Genomic DNA, 6026 nt, shown 5'->3' with positions numbered 1-6026 from the left:
TAGAAAATACTGATTTCTATGGGGAATGGTGTACATGACTGAGAACTTGGACCATATGGAGAATTAAATAAGGCAATGCACAACAGATAAAATTAAGGATCTAAAGGTCTGACCCCACAGAGAGCCCGATGTAAGAATGTATTATGATTGTTATATTTTTACTGCTGTAGTCAAGATCCCGATGTTATCACTTTGTTCATCTCCATTCAAAGAATAAATTCATTTACAAGGATAATAAAATATAAAATAAAAAAGACTGAAATGGTGGGAATTATATTCTCTAAGTTCCTTACATGCATATAAGGTATAGTCATCTTCAACAGTCAACTTTACTATATACATGGCCTACAGACAGGCTATACATTATAACTTTTCATTTTTGTCCTAAACTAGATAAAAAGAGGTTAATATAGCAGGACATAGCACACAGAATGGTATGGACAATACAATACACAAATATGACCACCTAACAAACACGTATAACCATCATAAATATAAAGATAAAAAGAAAAGGAAAAAATAAAAACTACTAAACATGAAAACGTACACTTCACAAGATATTACAACCTCAATCATAAAATACTTTTGTTAGGCAGAAATTTATGGCACACTTTTACATTCCTTCCAAAATTGTATAGGTGGCCTTAACTTCAATACAATAAACCAAAGTCACAGGGTTTTGAACTTGATACCCTTATATTCTCATTAAATTTTTTTCTTGTCATTCTGAGTTTGATTTGGATATCTAAAACCAACTTCCATTCATTGCACAAATCTACACATTTAAAAATTTTACTTTGTTTAAATAACAATTAAAAAATCTAATTATGAAACGGTTCCCACTATTTGAGCAGAAGACTAAGGATAAAAAAATTAATACTTTTCTAAAACAACAAAACCAGTAATCCTGCTTTACTAACCTCAGTAACACATATTTGAGGGCATGATGAAAATATTACAACGGTATGTAAAATTTATAAATGAACTCCTGAAACAAACTGATCTAAACTGATTGAGGAATATTCCTTATTTGTTCAAACTGGCCTTCTAGGCAATGCTCTGATGCAGAATACAAGAGGAGCTTTATGGATGGATATGCACAGAAACTGCAATATCATTATCATTGCACTGTCAAGACAATTCTTAACAGAAAGTTGGATGGCTGAACTCCGAACATCAAATTAGTAATGAGGAAGGAGTATATCAACCTTAACTTCATTCACAAAGATTCACTTCAGCTAAAGGTTTATTTTTCATTTCCCCTTCTCATAATAAACCTACCTACCATAGAAAAACATTACAGAACTTACAAGCTACTTCGATAGTTACCATACTAATGAAATCAAAGTTACAAATGAAAACCAGTCAGACCTCTTAAAAAGAACTGCAGTACTGCAACACATGCCAAAGAAGTACTGTATTGCACTTTGGGAATCAATCATACATATGTACGTTGTAGTGCGAAAATCTCCAGAGTACATTATACGAGAATCTGTTAGAATACCCACCTCTTAAAATTTCTGTCCTGAAACAGTTTAGTTTTGATTTTGAAAGTTGTTTTCAAAACCACATATTTAATGTCAAATGGTTGAAAGAATGTCATGTCCAGCGTTCAATTCTACACAAGAAAGAGCAAACTAACTTTCATACACTACGTAGTCAAACAATAATGTCTATACAGAAGTCTTCCTAAAGCACATCATTCATTTTCATCAAAAATGCAAAAAGGGCAGTCAGTCCACAAACAGTGAAGAACAACAGAGAAGTGGTTATTTCCAAAGAAATGAGCTAGATTTACAAAACACTGTTAGCTGAAAAGAGAATGAATGCACTGATAAAGACAGGAATCTCTGAATAAATAAAAAAGTGAATTAGCAGTGCTTCTCTCACCTAACGTAAAATACCCAAAATCAGCTGGGTACTTCCTCATGTTTTGTAACTCCACTTCAACAACTATTACACAATCACATTACACTCTGGACACTGTGTGCAATTAGAAATCTGCCCAAAACTCCACCTCTTTCACTCCGTAACAGTTTTCCTTAAGGAGCAGAGTTGACTACAAATCTGCAATATATTTATGTATAGATATCTACTCGCTTCTATAAACAATGAGATGATCCTCTATACTTTAATGATGAACTTTTGTTTAAAGTAGTACATGAAATGTTTCTTTATCTACTAAAGTCAAGATACAGAGTCTTAAAGTGGTGCAGAAGACATGAAACACAAGTTGTGGTAATGTAGATGACTAGCATGTACAAGGGACATAGGGGGGCCAGGGAAAAGGAGGAGCATTTGACACAGTTTCAAAGGTTTCATCATCTTCTGCTAAGCTCTAGAAATAGATAGAGAATACAGCCTATTACCTGGCGGAAGTCTTACACAGACATGCAAATCACAAACAATTGAGACAACACAGACAAAGAAGAAATGCACAGTACTTCTACATGCAGCTATGTGGGCCTAATCAAAATAAGAATAAAATTAAGATGAAATTTAAGTAATGATGAGATCATGAACCTCATTTCATGTTGTTTTCATCGGTCACTTTAATTTTCAGATTTTCCTTAAATATGTAAAATGATTGAGATTGATTTACATAATTTTGTCATTCTGCAATAAAGTAATCCTTTATAATTACAAAGTGCAATAACTACAGGTGAATATTATAAATATACTGTATACACAAATATCTACATTACCTTTACTTTAGTTAATGCCTAGATAATAAATGAACAAAAAAAAAAAAAAAAAAAAAAAAAAAAAAGGTTTCAAAGGCATCTTGGTCAAATAAATAGGAGCTATAAGAGATACCTTTTTAAGATCACACTAAATAAAAATACTTAACATATTGGCACTGACGAGTCCATTTTTCCATGTAATGTCCTAAAAATGTAGTACGTAGCGTAGAAGTCGAAAATTCTAACTAACATCTTTTACTGTACTGTATATATTTTCAGGCACTAGACAAGAGTACTCCTCTTCAACATAATTTATCAGAATCAAACAAAAATGCATAAAATTTACACAAAACTATTAAAAAGGAGCAATACCTCAGGAATTTCCAGGTTACCATTCAATTTTCTAATGGTAAACAATATAATAAAAAAAGTACAATAATGACTTCTAAACGCCTCACAGAGATATTTCCTGATCTTGAAATTTGTTTGACACTGTGCCATGTGATGCATCAGATGGTATTAAGATTTCTTTGCAGACCCCTCCACTTGCAAATACATTGTAGTATTGTCTTATTTTTTTGTTAGTTCCCTTTTTGTTTCATCCCATCAATTGTCCGTTTTCCAACTCACCCTCCCATTGTCATCTTTCACTCAAGATCAACTCATAGGGGATAGCCCTTTAAGACTACATGGTAGAACTTTCTAAGTGTTTCAAACAATATTATTATTATTAATAGGGCTTAGTTTTTTCAGACCTCTGAGTCTTAAGTAGACTCTTCTCGGGCTGGTGTTTTCAAACATTAAAAAATAAGGGAGTTCATCTAGGTAATAATGTAGAACTTAATACATCCTCACTAAAATTATTCTTGAATAGAATAATTTAGTAAATCATCTCTCCAACTTGCTTAAAGTAAATCTGATCTAGGTTTTCCTAGGTCTTCTTACAGATCGTCTGGCTAACCTACACAATACTGTAATAAATAAAAGGTATAAGATGGAATTTAGCAATATTTCCTGACTTAATCAACATCCAGATATGCATACACTCCCTCCACTTTACTCTAAGTCAATTATCATCATAATTCCAAAGACATTATGTGTTGAAGTCACAAATACAAGACCCAACCATTATGATGTTAGTGTAAAACTTACACTATGATCTCAAGAGATGACACATCTAACAATCAGTTTTCTGTACCTTGAGCAACCCACTTTGACTGGTCTATCATGATATACACATCTTTAATATGGAAGTCCTCTGTGACTCATCAGTAAGATAACTTGCTTCCTCTTACAAGAGAATTTTTCATCTTTCTATGACGAGACCATTACCTATACTGTAACTGGTGAAAATATATTGTTTTGATGGCATTTTGTGAGTTTAGGATACATCTAGTGTCACATACACTCAATGTATATTTACATCATCTTTGTGTCCTGGATTGTAATCACACTTTCATACATAGTCTTTTATACCTGGATGTTTACATACTCAAATTATTTTACACAAAAGGCCAAAATGAAATTCTATTCTAAACCTCTCTATTTGTGTATATCAATAAAAAGATGAACAAAAATTGAACTGGCTGACTTGACTTGACAACCTTGGATCTGACCTAACCAAGCCTTTAAATTTCTTAAGCACCACCTCTTACCTCTGTGTCATAGTACTCCATCTTGCCTGTTTACGAGATAAAATTGAAGTATGCATGACAGGTCTAAATGAACAACTGGATCATAAACATTACCTGTAAATACTTTGAATTCAATTATTTGATAAACACCTATGCTTTTCATTTGAACATGAAAAAATTTGCCTTCCCTTGGGGAAAATTAGGAGTAAATGAAGCTCTCTTTTAAAATACATAATACCCAGAAGTCAAATTAATTATCCTTTACTATAAGAAATAATGTTAAAAAAAATACTGCACCTCACAGATTACTAATCACATAAACCCTCTGGTAGGGCAATAGAGAAACTAGTTTCAAACAATAGTACCTATGAAACTCTCTGAGCTGCCATACTATTCAGCTTACTTCATTAGTTACATCAGGATCTACAGAACTAATATCACAATTATCTGATATCTATAACTATGAGAAATTGATGAGGTATTGCCCTTAACAGCTGCAATCTTCTGCCTCTTAACCGACCAAAGACAAAAGTGGATATGCAATGCTTTGGAGGTAGGACTTTTACCCAGTAAATTTTTCATTATAATAGACCCCCCCTTATTATGTCCATAAAATCTAGAGAGATTTTTAAAATTATTCTTGGAATGTTAGAAAAACAACTGAATCACATTTCAGCAATTCTTATATGTATATACACAAAGGGGTGACAGTCAGAGGAGAGGTCAGAGAATGTGAACATATGGGGGGAGGGTATAGTAGGTATCTGTACATTTACAAACATTACTTGTGTACACTTGAAGAAATACAACATGCGTACAAGTGTGAGCACATGCATCAGTTACTTAGTATGTATACAGTTATGTATGAATTATTGTACAAATGACTGTGTATTGAGCTGTATCAAATAACTTACAAGATGTGCTTGTGTGTGTTCACCTGTAAAGGATCAGTGACCATGAGCTGTAAACTTAAAAGTGTGGTTTTAGGAAACAAAGTCCAAACCTTTCCAAAAATGTACACATTTCATCTTGCAGGAAGTTTGCTACCACAAACTGACTTGAATTTTTTTGAAAAATACCTTAAAAAACCAAACTTTCCTAAGAAAACGTTAAAGCAGCATTGCACTCAAAATATGAAATGCCTACAATGGTTACAAAGTTGAATTGTGGGTCAGATAAATCTAATCAACACCTACAAGGATCAAACCGAGCTTCTGGGTAAACTTTACATAATAAAGAAAATGGACTTAGATCATCTTTTTTGAGTGAGACTACAGCTATAACTCTTCCCTTTCAGACTGATAAAATAGGTAAAATTTAAGCATTCGAATACTGCACTTGCATATTAACAGCATTACAAGTGAAATGTTTCTGTGATAAACATGAGATTTGGGATTAACTATGATAAAGTCTACCATCACCATTTCACTAAACTGATCATTAGGATTACAAATTCACAGGACAGTCTGTAAAATAGTTGGAATGACAAAAATTACTTTTAAGCGTTTACCTCCTAACACCTGATAGGCTTGGTTTCTAACTGCCCATTCATTTAATTTTTCTACACTGTACCTGATATTTTCTATATTTATATATTTATGAGCCATGTCATGCAGAGCAGACAATGGATGGATACCCATAAACAAATTTCAACAGATATACGGATGACAAAAACTGCCCATTCCACGTAAATCCGACCTTTTCATCA

General features: G+C 32.9%; 1 protein-coding gene across 12 annotated transcripts in view; it reads right to left on the bottom strand.

Annotated features, from left to right (window-relative positions):
• Nucleotides 1-257: 257 nt before the first annotated feature.
• LOC135210754 (dnaJ homolog subfamily C member 5-like) overlaps nucleotides 258-6026 on the bottom strand; it is a 72505-nt gene continuing 66736 nt past the window's right edge. For all 12 annotated transcript variants that reach the window (XR_010313572.1, XR_010313571.1, XM_064243590.1 and 9 more), the window contains one exon: nucleotides 258-6026. This exon is cut by the window's right edge and continues 2577 nt beyond it. The gene's annotated coding sequence lies outside the window, so the exon portion shown is untranslated.

The sequence above is a fragment of the Macrobrachium nipponense genome, chromosome 4 (assembly GCF_015104395.2).
Source record: "Macrobrachium nipponense isolate FS-2020 chromosome 4, ASM1510439v2, whole genome shotgun sequence".
NCBI lineage: Eukaryota > Metazoa > Arthropoda > Malacostraca > Decapoda > Palaemonidae > Macrobrachium > Macrobrachium nipponense.
Note: the sequence above shows the minus strand (reverse complement) of the source record. Positions and strands in the feature narration are given on the sequence as shown.